Source organism: Hemicordylus capensis, chromosome 4 (genome assembly GCF_027244095.1).
Source record: "Hemicordylus capensis ecotype Gifberg chromosome 4, rHemCap1.1.pri, whole genome shotgun sequence".
In the NCBI taxonomy this organism is placed as follows: domain Eukaryota; kingdom Metazoa; phylum Chordata; class Lepidosauria; order Squamata; family Cordylidae; genus Hemicordylus; species Hemicordylus capensis.
Window position 1 is genome coordinate 195,455,745 of NC_069660.1, and position 13,234 is coordinate 195,468,978.

At 44.9% G+C, this 13,234-nt stretch overlaps 1 long non-coding RNA gene across 1 annotated transcript; it reads left to right on the plus strand.

The window, feature by feature from the left end:
• Positions 1-3,548: 3,548 nt before the first annotated feature.
• Positions 3,549-12,056, plus strand: LOC128324544 (uncharacterized). The gene is made up of 3 exons (XR_008306922.1): positions 3,549-3,856; positions 7,330-7,511; positions 11,496-12,056. It is a non-coding gene; the product is annotated as an uncharacterized LOC128324544 (long non-coding RNA).
• The last annotated feature ends 1,178 nt before the right edge of the window (positions 12,057-13,234 follow it).

The following is a 13,234-nucleotide window of genomic DNA, read 5'->3' on the forward strand; positions in this document are numbered from 1 at the left end:
TACAGATAAGGGAAAATGAAAAGGGGTGTAGTTGAGGAAATCATTGGGATTGTTGAAAAATCCTCCCACTTCTGTTAATCCCAGCCACTGAGAATAAAGCCTGCATAGTCCCACCCCTCCATCTGCACAGTTCATCAGAGTTCTGTTTCTAATCATACTAAAGTATGACAGACAGAGGCCTGATTCACAGTCATTTGAATCTAGGTTTAATCTGGTTTACCAACATTAACGTGATTGTGTAAACCCATGCTAAGGTGGTTTATGGCCCAACTTTCCCACCTTGCCATGTGTTCACATGATCATATTAATGTTGGTAACGCACATTAAATCTAGATTCAAACAATTGTGTGGACAGGCCAGAATGTTGGGAAAGGGCTTGTACAGCTTATAGAAGATCTTGAAAAGTGCAAATAACAATATATACCCCCCAAAAAGAGGATTCTTGTATTTTCTTTTGCGCATGTGAAATGTGTTTCATAACAAAAAATGTACACACACACACACCTCTCTCTTTATGTGCTATAAACATCTCTGCAGCTAGAGTAAAGTTGTATTGTTTTTATTTTCCCTAGCTCCCTATTTCTGATGTTTTTGTTTTCATAACTCCTTTCAGGTTGATTTGTTCTATCATTTATCTTCTGACTATGCTAGCGGCAGAGAAGATGGAAAAGAAGTGAGTTTTAAGAGAAAAACATTATGGAAATGTGTCAAAAATAGAGCTTAAAAAGATACTAGTTGAAGATTTCTGGTCTAAAGCTTTAATTCTCTCCTTTAGGCTACATTGTGAGGTGAGTTATGTACCCTATTCCTAGCAATAGATTCCCCTCTGATGGAAGAGAAAAAAATGAATAAACAAATATTTTTACTAGTCCCTTGTACCATTCAAAAATAGTAAACTACTAAATATCTAAGGAGCATTAACACAAATATTTTATTGCAATACTGTGCAAAGGGACAAGAAAATGGGAAGAAAAACAGTAGGGTAGAATAAATTAAAATAAGTTAGAGGCCACTGAGGCACTGTTACATTTTGTTTAATTTAAACAAAATATGAAATAGTTATGGAAAGATTCTGATGTGATGAGTACCATCTGCTGCTATTTTGTTATATAACAATTTGCATAAAATCTTTTAAGTTTGTGTATTGCATGCTTCAGGAATTTAATAACCTAGAATTATGTGTGACATGCATTAGATACCAACAAATTGGAACAGGGAGGATGGCCTAACTAGAAACACATTAGGAAAGAGTGTAAGTGTGACAAGTTGTTACAACTGAGTCCCCTCCCATAAGGCAGAGCCCTTAAAGGAGACTGAGAAAGAAAAAGTGAGAGAGCTAGAGCAGTTTCTGATGAACACTACCATTTAGCTATCTCTTAGCATGGAGACAACCATATTGGCCACCATGGTCACTGGTAGGGCTATGCGGTCGTGTTGGTCCAACAGGTATAAAAGTAAAGTGTGTCGTGAAGTTGATTTCTATTCCTGGTGCCCACAAAGCCCTTTGGTTTTCTTTGGTAGACAACAGGAGGGGTTTACCATTGCCTCCTCCCATGTAGTATGAGATAATGCCTTTCATTATCTACCTACCTGTAGATCGCTGCTGCCTGATATAGTACCAGTGGGGATTCAAACCAGCAACCTTCTGCTTGTTAGTCAAGCATTTCCCCATTGTGCCACTTAAGGTGACAATGGGTGAAGATTACAGCAGAATGGGCTGCTCCACTGGCTGCTCCATTTGTTTGGAACTGAATGCGACCTATAGAACAAACTAGAAACTCACTCCACACATACTCCAGTTTTATATCTCTGACAGGTATGTCAGACCTAATATGTTCACTGTAAGGCACTATTGGAATGAGTTCAGATATGACAGCAGGGAGCTCTGACTGTCGGAACTTCTGACTGAGTTCCCTGCTCTTGTGACTGTAAATGAAGAATGAATGAATTTTTGTGAAGGAGGCTCCCACATTCCTGTGAGACCCCAGTTAAATGGGCTGGGTGTTACCTCTCAACTGAGAGCTACTGTGTGGGCCATTTAAAAATTAAATGGCCAGCACGTAGCAGGTAGACCTGGCCCTAAGTCCAGGGCCTCCACAGCCTCTGAGGGGTCCCAAATGCTATTTAGTCTATCCCAGGTGGTGTGGTCATCTGGTAGAGCATGATGATGCTTAATTTGCAGGGGTGGGGGCCCCACCAAAGGCTTTTTGGTCCAGGCTCCAAAATTACCTAGGTGCACCTATGCTGACACCTTCAACATTCCATAGCTCAACTGCTCTCAACCATAGACTATTCACTACTAGATTTACAGAGTCTGCCCAACTTCTAGTCCCTTAAGGCCTTTTGCTTCCTTCCATGAGAGATGCCCATAGAATAGAGAGATGAAAGATGCCCATAGAAATCCATGGGAAAACACTGAATTCTAGTATAGCTGTGACTGGGCAGCAGTATGGGCAGCAACAAACTGTAGTCGCAATGACTGGAGTGCCAGAATGTTGCCCTTGTCCCGCAGACCAAGTTACCTGGAGGGACCAGTGACAACAAGCTCAACATATTCAACTACAATGAATATTTATATACTGCTTTTCAACAAAAGTTCCCTAAGCAGTTTACACAGAGAAATATCTGAATAAAGATGGATCCCTGCCCCCAAGGGATTCACAATCTAAAAAGAAACATAAGATAGACACCGCCAGCAGCCACTGAAGGGATGCTGTGCTGGGGCTGGAGAGGGCCAGTTGCTCTTCTCCTGCTCAATAAAGAAAACCACCAATTTAGAATGGTGCCTCTTTGCTCAGTAAGCAGGGATTGGACAGGATTGAGGTCAACAGCATTGGAACTACAATTGCCTGAGAAGGCACCAGCCCTGGTGCATTCCAATGGTAGAGGCAGGGAAGGCAAGGAGGGGCCAGAAGGGACGACACAGGCAAGTACACTGGGAAAAGGAGAAAGGGTTCCTTGTGCCAGGTACTGGGCAAAGGAAAGGGAAGAGAACATAGAAATAGGGAAGGGTGTGGCTTTAAGAGGCTGTGCGGGCTGCTCAAGCCTATTTAGGCAAGCAGTGGTCAGTGATGAAATGGACTAGCTGGAAGCTAAAGTGTAAGATTTTTATTTTTTTAAATTTATACTTTGAATTGTTCGGCTTTTAATAAATAAATGGGGTTTTTTTTAAAAAAAAAAATGAGGATGAGGACTAGCTAGAGGGAAGACCTGTGACCTCTGGAGAGAGTGTGGGCCTTGAAGAAGCAGGTCCTGCAAAGAGGGCTAGAGAGTACTTCTGCATCTAGTCTGAGACCCTGCATAAAGGAGGCTTGCCTGCTGAAGATCCCTGCCCTTCCCCTCTAACACAGTCAGGGTGCCACAAGGAGTTCTTGTATTTGGTGTTGAATGTGAACTCAGAAGTTATTTCTTCAGATAATGAAATGAATAACTCAAGTACTTTATTTTCTCTATGCCCTCAATATTCCATAGGTCCTGGAAGCTCACAGGGCCATTTTTGTTTTCTAAATGTTGTTTAATTTTAATTTACAAACAAATATGCTTCTGTGTGCCTAGGAAGTCCACAGGAATGTGGGAATAGCTCTTTATTTTTGGGTAGGCCTATATTGCTTCCAGAATGATAGGCACACATCCACACAAGTTCACTAACAGAAGGGATTATGATTATTTTGTCATCAACAGAACCATATACAAGAATGTGATATAATAGCTTTCCTAAAATCTCACCTTAGTCAAAGTAAATCCACTGGTGAGCCATTCTGTAAGTTGGTGGGGCAGGTTGCTGCTCTCCAGTAGTTCACTACAACTGTAATACATGTACCTTATCAAAATGACAGAGAATGTTTCTGCAGAAAGTGTGAGTGCTATTTGGTTTATCTTTCATTTTTGTTTTTAAGCTTTCTCGTTCTAAATCAGTTATAAGAGATGTAAGTGTGATGGCTCCTGGCTTAACTGTCTTACTGAGAGTAGTTTTGTTTCAGACCACATACATTCATCAGAAGCATATATGGCTGCTATGAGGAAAAATAACCACAATAAATGTGGTTAAAGTGCATTCCTTCTTCATTTCCCCCCAAGTTTAAACAAATATGTCCAAAAGCAGGCCTTTGACCCTTGGTGTCGTTATCTTTGTCTCTCCCACTGTGTCTTATCCACATGCGATTGTTTCTCAAGAACACCTATATTTTTGGTGATTATGAAGAAATGTAACCACAGCTTTTTAATGTACTTTTTGTGATTTAAACTTTTCTTCATTCTAAAAATACCCATTTATGATGCTGTGTGAACAGTTCATCTCATAAATTTATAACAGAGCTACAATGGGAGACTAGTTTTCTTTCTTTCTTTCTTTCCTTCTTTCTTTCTTTCACAGTGCACAAGAGTGAAGTCTATCCACCTCAGCCTTAGGGCACATTTACACTAAAAGCCATTATTGTTTTATACCAAGTTTAGGTATTAGGACTTTCCTTAAAGAATCCTGGAACTGTGGTCTGGTGAATGTGCTGAGAATTCTTTTGAGACATCTCTAGCCCTCAGAATTACAGTTTCTAGTGTCCCCGAGGAAAGAGAAGGAACACTTTATTAGCTCAAGTCTATTGCACAGAAAGGCCCTTAGAATTTCATCATGGTTTGATGTATCTGTGTGAAGAGCAATGTTAGGACTTCGCAGTTGTCCTGAAAATACTTAAATTTAAAAGTAGTATTTAAACAAACAACTGCAAGAAATGTGGGGTAGCAAGGATTCAATATCACCACGGGTTAGGAAATGCAAATGGGCCACTGAGTCAGGTGAACCTTCACATGTTGCTGATTCTCTTTGCTCAAATGTATCAGCAACCTTCAACAACAGCCACCTTGAAACCAACTGCACTCCTAAAGCTACAGCTTGGTTTTAAGAGAAGCTAGGTTTAATTATTTTAATCTGGATTGGCATCTGTCATTTCTAACATCAAACCCAGATAGAAGTCACAGAGGAATTTCTATAGCCATCTTCCTGAAAGAAGAAGGCCTCAGCAGGAGAGCATGCATAGTACTGCATGCTCCTGATTCCTAAACCCTGATTACCTTGTAGATCTGCACTGGGTCTAGTCAGAGGCTGGTTTCTCAGTTGCTGCATGGAAAAATTATAAGACACCATTTGGAACACTGTCATCTGAAACACTCCTGGAAATAAGAATTTACACTCGGTGTCATCTTTCCCTGCTTGTGGGCTCCCAAAGGCATCCGTTAGGCCACTGTAGGAAACCAGATGCTGAGCTTGATGGGCCTTATCCTGCAGGGCTCTTGGAAGTTGTCCACTATTCTTCATCAGTAGAGTTTCTGACTACAGCTGGATGAAACAATCAGCTAGTAGAACAATGAGAGGTTCTTGAGTAACAAAGCTGTTGTATTTTATCTAATAATTGTTTGTGTTTGGTTATTTAGAAGTTTGTCCCAGTGGGGATCCTGTAGAGAGTGTAAGGGAGGTGGAGTCAGAAAGAAAAGGGAGGGAAAGGAGAAGGAGGAAATTGAGTTGTTTCTTAATAAAGTTCTTAGTTAAAATCACATAAGATGACTTCTTCTATGTGGCTATCAGATTAAGATCCTGTTTAAGATCTAATTTTTAGGAGCTATTGTTGTCATGATAATTATGTATTATATTACTGCTGGTATATTTTGCTTTTAATCTTGTTTTAATTTTTGTATGTTTTCTGTATGGCCTATGGCTGTAATAAACTGATTCATTCACATAAGATGACTTTTGCAAGGCAAACAGATATAAAACAAAGGTCCATCCCATGATTATATTATCCTCAGATTTAACATCATAGAGAAGATATATTAGGAATTTGTGGATCTCAAAAGCCTCTATTCAGTCCAATGCCTTGAGAAGGAATCTTCAGGAACAATGGTCCAGTTGCTTCAACTGCCCTCCTTCCTACTAGCTTCCTGAGGAGTTCATTGCTTGGATTGGTCAGCAGTGAGGTCTTCTTATTAGTCTGCTTCACATTATGCTCCACAAAGGACTATGGCATTCACTTGCTGTGAGAGGCTTCTATGAACAATGCCTTCCTTTGGTCTTACTGCCCCTGAAATGGTCTTCAAGAAATTCTTCTCCTACAGCTTTTTCCTCCCTCAAGGAATGCTTTCTTGGATTCTTATTCTGAATTGGGCTTCAGACTTAGAATGCAACCCTAAACACCTTTTTCTCAGTAATATGTTCCATTGAACTTTTATGTGCTGGCACCGTGAGTGTCCATAGAGCTGGGTGGAAGGAGTGCCCGGCAGCGGGAAAATCCACTAATGCACCATGCTCCTCCCCTGCAGCCCTCCCCAGCCCCACCTTAGGGGTTGTGTGAATGACCCTGAATAGTTTCTAGCTAGAATACATGTCAGGGTTTGAAAGAGATCTACAAATTGCCCCCACACCACAGACACAAGGACGACACAGATGCAATTCAGTTTTGGATAAAAGGGCCACAACTTATATTAATGACCCAAATTAGTGAGCTGAATTGTGGAATAAACTCCATCCCCACCCCCAACATTATGGACCTACCAAAGGCTGGGTTCAGACATCAAAGTCCTTCCCCGTGCCTTGGACGGGCAACACACCCTGACTCCAGGATAGAATCAGTGCAAACCTGCTTCATCCCTATAATTATCACCCCCAAAGGGGTCAGGGCACTTCTAGGGCTTCACCCCCCCCCCATACACACACCAAATGGTGCAGCCTTTAAGGTTTGTGAAGCCCTGAAGCAGGTGTCATGGCAAATCGAAGTCCCTGAGCCGCGAAGCCTCTAAGGACCGATTGATCAATCTACCCTTTCCAACTGCCCAAGGCTGCTCACTGATCTCAAACTTTTCTACACATCCACCCAGTCCGCACTGTACCTGCCCAGTTGTGACCTAACTAACACTAGGAAAAACAGAATGGAGTAGGCAAAAAGACCCCCCACAACATGGCCAATCAGTCAAGGGACCAGCAAGTCCTACTTGGCCTCCAAAAAGATCACCAGCAAAGCCTGTTCTGCCCTTAGGGATGGAAGGGAGTGTAAGCCGAAATGAGGACAACTGAAGAGCAGGGCAAGGAGCCACCTGAGCGGCGCAAAAGCCCCTCTCCCCTTGTGCAGACCCAATTAATTGAGGCACTCCCTCTGGCTGCCTGCAGAGGGGGTTGGGACAAAGACCCATCCCCCAGCACGAGGCTGCAGGATGGGGCATTCTTCCTAGATTACGGGTGCCAACTTGTAAATTCAAATATTGCTTTGGCTCAGGAGGACAGTAGAACTGAATAGGGAAGTAGTTGTGAGCAATGTCTCTGTTTTCTGGCTACCCTATTTCCCTCAGCTGTCCCTCGTCTGGGGTCCAGAATGTGAGTTCTCAGGTGAATTGAGTGCCCTGCTGAGCAGCTGAGCAAGAAGCAGAAGCCGGCCATGGACGATTTTTTGTCAATCAGCCTGCTCTCTCTGGTGATGATGATTGGCTGCTGCATGGCAGGAATCATCCCCTTAGCCATGAACGTTTCCGAGGTAAGAAGCTTTTAGCATAAATGCTGCCAATCTGCTTTTTGAAATGGAGAAAAGGGTTGGACAAAACTCACTGAGGAAGAGGAGCAGTGGGCGAAAGGGTTGTCACTGTTGATTATTTAAAGGTGACAGACTGCACATCCAATGAGAAATATTGGAGTGGATTAACAAATTTAATGCTATGAAGTATATGATGATGAGGTAAAATAATAATGGTCAGTAAAAACATGCCTGAAATGAACTCCACATTCCACTTTAGCTCTTCATGCTTTGCTCCCCCGATGCAGTACAGTGGTACAAGAAGGAAGCACCAAGTTTGCAAAAGTGACTTTAATTTGCATGCTCTCTGAGTGTACAAGCAGGGTGGCAGCAGCAGATCCCCATCCATTGGAGGCCGCTGCAGACCTTGGAGGCCATGGGCCAGGTCCTCAAGGTCCGAGGTTTAGAGCATCTCTGCCAGAGGCAGGATGCCTCTAAATACCAGTTGCAAGGGAGTAAGAGTAGGAGAGAGAGCATGCCCTCAGCTCTTGCCTATGGGCTTCCCAGAGGCATCTGACTGGCCACTGTGTGAAACAGGATGCTGGGCTAGATAGGCCTTGGGCCTGATCCAGCAGGGCTTTTCTTACGTTCTTATGAAGCAAGACATACAGAGGGATGGAGGAATACCTATATGGTTAATTTCACATGCAGTAGCATATAAAATAGATCAGGCTTAGTGAATTGGTATAGTGTTAGTATAAATGCTGCTGCTGGCTGTTATCCAACAAAAATCAGCTCTAAAATATAAAATTTGAGCAGCTGATTAGTCGAAACTAACAAGTCCAACTGGGTTTGCCCAAAGGGCTAGCAAACCTAATTCCCCCCCCCCATCCTTTCTCTTTTTCATCCTAGACAGGTTCAAGTATAACACCATGAGCCGGGTCTCACAATCCGTGAGACCTGGTTTGGGGAAGTGAGCGGGGAGGGAGCCCTGGGCGGCCAGATCAGCCGCCCACATGATCGCTGGCTCCGAGACAGAGACGGCGGGGGCTAGGGAGTTTGGGGGCTGTGCGGCCCCCGGAAGCCCCAGTATGCCCTGCGCGAGCGCACAGGGCATACTAAGGAGACCCCCAAGCTGGGAGGCTGCTTTTAAGCCTCCTGGCCAGGGGTCTACTCGTGAATAGCTGTGGTGCGGAGCCACGCTGCAGCTACTCACGAGCAGATAGCCCGGGTTTGCGGAGCGCTTGCTCCGCAAACCTGGGCTAAGGAGCGGGCTACAGGAGCGGGTTAGCCGCTCCAGAACCTCCAGGCTCGGCTGCGAGCCCGGTGGTTCTGATGATCCACAAAAATCAGGTTAGGCTTTCCTAGCCCAATTTTTGTGATCGTCAGAATAGTGCCCATGAATAAGCCCTCACACAAGCCATTGTCTTCTGGTTTGGATGAAACAGCAAACTCTGTTTTGCCAGGAAGTTCCTATGTGAACTCAAGAAAGGAAGGGAGTGGTTTATTTATTTATTTATTTATTTATGAGCAAAGGGTTTATTCATGTAAAGTGTGCCTTTGAGTCGGTGTTGACTCCTGGTGACCACTAAGCCATGTGGTTGTCTTTGGTAGAATACAGGAGGGTTTATTTATTTATTTATTTATTTATTTATTTATTTATTTATTTATTTATTCGATTTCCATACCGTCCTTCCAAAAATGGCTCAGGGCGGTTTACACAGAGAAATAATAAATAAATACTAGCCGACCTGCGCAGAGCATCTGTGCAGTCTTTAGGGCCGGCTGTTCCCCCCTCCCTCCTGCCCCATTCTCCCCCCCCTCCCTCCTGCCCCACTCTCTTGCCCCCTCCCCCTCCCACCCAATTCTCTCCTGCCTTCCTTCCCCCTCCCACCCAATTCTCTCCTGCCTTCCTTCCCCCTCCCACCCAATTCTCTCCTGCCCTCCTTCCCCCTCCCACCCAATTCTCTCCTGCCCTTCCTTTCCCCCTGCCCCACTCTCTCCTGCCCTCGCTCCCCCCCTGCCTCACTCCTTCCTGCCCTCCCCTCCCTACTCTTCCCCCTGCCCCACTTTCTCTTGCCCTTCCCCCGCTCTACTTTCCCTTGCCCTGCCCCTCCCTCTTGCCCTCCCCTCCCCCCCAATTCTCTCCTGCCCTGCCTTTCCCCACCTGGCCCACTCTCTCCTGCCCTCCCTCCTCTTCCCCCTGCCCCACTCTCTCTTGCCCACCCCCCTTCCCCTCACTCTACCCCTTGCTCTCCTCCTCCCCCTCGTCCTCCCTCATGCCCTCTTCCCCCTCCCCACAATGAGTACCTTACCTCTGCTGCCACAGGCCAGGCCCTCCTTACCGGGTGGCGGGAAGCCAAAAAGGCCCCTGCCCCCGCCGTTCCTCCTCCTGGTTTCCTCCTGCCCCAGCCTCCCACAGGCACCTTGGCTCCATGGGCGGCTCCGCGGCCGGCCCACCGCCTCGCCTCTGCAGAGGCAGATGATGAGCTGGTCGTGTGGTAGCAAGCATGACTTGTCCCCATAGCTAAGCAGGGTCTGCCCTGGTTGCATATGAATGGGAGACTTGATGTGTGAGCACTGCAAGATATTCCCCTCAGGGGATGAAGCCGTTCTGGGAAGAGCAGAAGGTTTCAAGTTCCCTCCCTGGCTTCTCCAAGATAGGGCTGAGAGAGATTCCTGCCTGCAAACTTGGAGAAGCCACTGCCAGTCTGTGAAGACAACACTGAGCTGGATAGACCAATGGTCTGACTCAGTATATGGCAGTTTCCTATGTTCCTATGCAGCCGGGCCTGCAGGCCCGCCACCGGGCCAAGTAGCGGCTCCGCGGCCTGCCACTTGCCTCCCAGTGCCAGCCATTTCCAGTGGGCCGGCACGCCGCCACAGCCGGGCCCACCGCCACCTCACCTCTGCATCCGGGGATGCTTGCCTCTGCAGCCGCCACTTGACTCCCAGTCACAGTGCCAGCCAGTCCCAGCAGGCCAGCCCGCCGCCGCCATTGGCCTGCACTCCAGCCAATCAGCTGGCTTGCTGGGATGCACATTCCATGGCACACCAGGAGAAATAAATATATAGAAGATGGATCCCTGTCCCCAAAAGGCTCACAATCTAAAAGAAACATAAGATAGACACCAGCAACAGTCACTGGAGGTACAGTGTGAGACAATGCCTTTCAGCATCTTTCCTATATTGCTGCTGCCCAATATAAGTGTTTCCCATAGTCTGGGAAAAATACCAGTGGGGATTCAAACTCACAACCTCTGGCTTGCTATTCAAGTCATTTCACCACTGCACCATTAGGTGGCTCTTTTATTCATGTAGCATGTGTGATATTGCATCTGCTCTACATGGAAACCCCCGCACCCCCACCCCCCTACACCTCTTGTGGATTTTTTCTTGGTAGAAAAATGACTGTGCTGCAATTAATTTCCTTGATATGTTAGTAATTAGTTTATTCTAATGACTAGAAAGCCCCATTTCATAGTTCCATACTCTGAGTGCACTAGAGCACAAAATGATATTACATTTACTTGATCCTTTTTTGCAACTGGACAATAGCCATGTTGCATTAACAAAAATAAAATGGAGCACATGGTGGAAAACATAGCTTATTGAAACACAGCTATGGGGAAAGAACTCTTCTGATGCCATTTCATACCCACAGTAATTCCAATAAGTGCGAATTTATAATTAGAACCAAAGAATTTGAGGAGTGAATATTTCAGTTTAAATTAGATGGATCAGGAATGTCAAACTTGTGGCCTTCGGGGCTCTGCAATCTGGCTCTCTTGGGTGATTTTGTTAATTAAGCACATATTTTCTTAAGGGGAAAAAGAAGTGTTTTGCCTGCAATCTCAGCCTGACTGTGCAGGAGAAGTGTTTTAATCACCCCCTTGCCATAGGGAAGTTGTAGGGAAGCTGCTTCCCATTACTTTCCTTGAAGGCTCAGGGGACAGTGTGATGTGAGCTATGAGACCATTGAACAACTGCTATCCTCTCTGTCTACAGATGTTCAGCAGCTCCCAAGACACCAGCCTGTTGAATCAAAGGGGGAAGCAAGATGAGCGGATCCAGCTGCTCCATTATAGGGACAGAAACATGGGCTTACAAAGGGCTTTGCATACATGTGAATAGAACTAGATAGTGACATGCAGATCTGACAATTCCAGAACTAGTTAGTGACATGCAGATCTGACAATTCCAGCCCTTAAAACATATGAAAACAGGGAAATGTTCAAAAGACTCCAGTTCTCCTAGCAAGTATCCCGAATTGAGCCCCCATTCCACCCCTTTAAACACTGCTGAAAGCCCTACCCCACCTAGTTGAAATGCCACAGTCATTTACTCTGCAACAGCCTCTCCCCCACTGATGCAAAAGTCAAGAGGGGCATTTGCTCATTTTGTTAAATACATATTTGTAAAACATAATTGTCCTCCAATATGTTATCAACAGTTTAAAACCTCTCATCTGCTACAATGTGTGAAATGGCATGTTGCACATTCAGCCATATATATTTATACAATTTTATATGTGTGTGTACTAGAGGCAAAATGATTGACCCCCAGAGATGTAACGGTTGAAGACCCTGGGGAGGGAATTAAACTCAGAAACATTACAACTTGAGCATTTCACACTTGGATGTTAATGAGGCATTCCCTAAAGGCAACACAGTGGGGCAAAATTGAGATAGTTGCTTACCAAGGATGGGTACACAAAAATAGAATTGTGCCTGATAAATAAGGACCATTGGGCAATTGTTTTGCTTTGAACAATTGATTCACACTATGAAGGCTGATCCAAGAATTGCACTCCATTTATACTGGTTGCCATAATTCCGGAAAGATGCTTCTGGACAGAATTAATGGCCAGAGAATTAAAATATAAATTAGCAGTGTAGGCAGCAGCCTAGGGTGGCTAAATTCATGGGGTGTCCATTATACCTCCTAGATGGCAATGATTTTTGTATTTATAGACCTGGTGTACAATAGTACCAGCTTCAGACAGTGTGGGCTGCTGAGAAAGTTATTGGAGTCACCTTGGATGGGAGAAGGACTGGAAGGTGTGATGGCTTTGACATAGGTTCCCCTTACCTGGCCTGTCCTATTCAAATTGCCATATCACCCTTTTCCAAGGGTGGGGAAGGGCCTCCTCCAAGGGTCTCCTCCAAGTTAACACACCCTCCTCAACAGTGTTCTTTCTAATAGAGATTCTCCAGTGTTGTTGTCTACAACTTCCATATCCTCCAAGCAAAAGGCACTGCAGCTGGGGATTCTGGGGGTTGTAGACACCAACATCAGTGAAAACCTGTAAGAGGGAACACTGCTCCCAGGCACATCTTTATGCATGTTTTGAGTGGCAAGATCCATTTTCAGCTCGTTGCAAGTTCTTGACTCCTTTGAAAATGAATTCAGCTAAATATTTGCTAAATGTGAAGAGTAGATAGTTCAGATTTGCAACCAAATGTTGCAGGAGAGGCTGAGCTCACACAGTGTAACAAGGTACCATATATTGGAATGTACTGAGCACGTAATGAAAAGGCAGGGAGTGTAGATCATGAAATCTTTACATCAAATTCAAGTAAAAGTCTTTATTCTACAAAACAAGCTGAACAGCTGATGAATTGTATAACATTGTCCCCATTGCACAACTGCCAAGTTGCAACAAAGAAAGGCAAACTGATACATCATGGATCATAACAAATGGAGGTTCAGTAACAGAAGGCAAATTAGGGTCCGATCAGAAGATG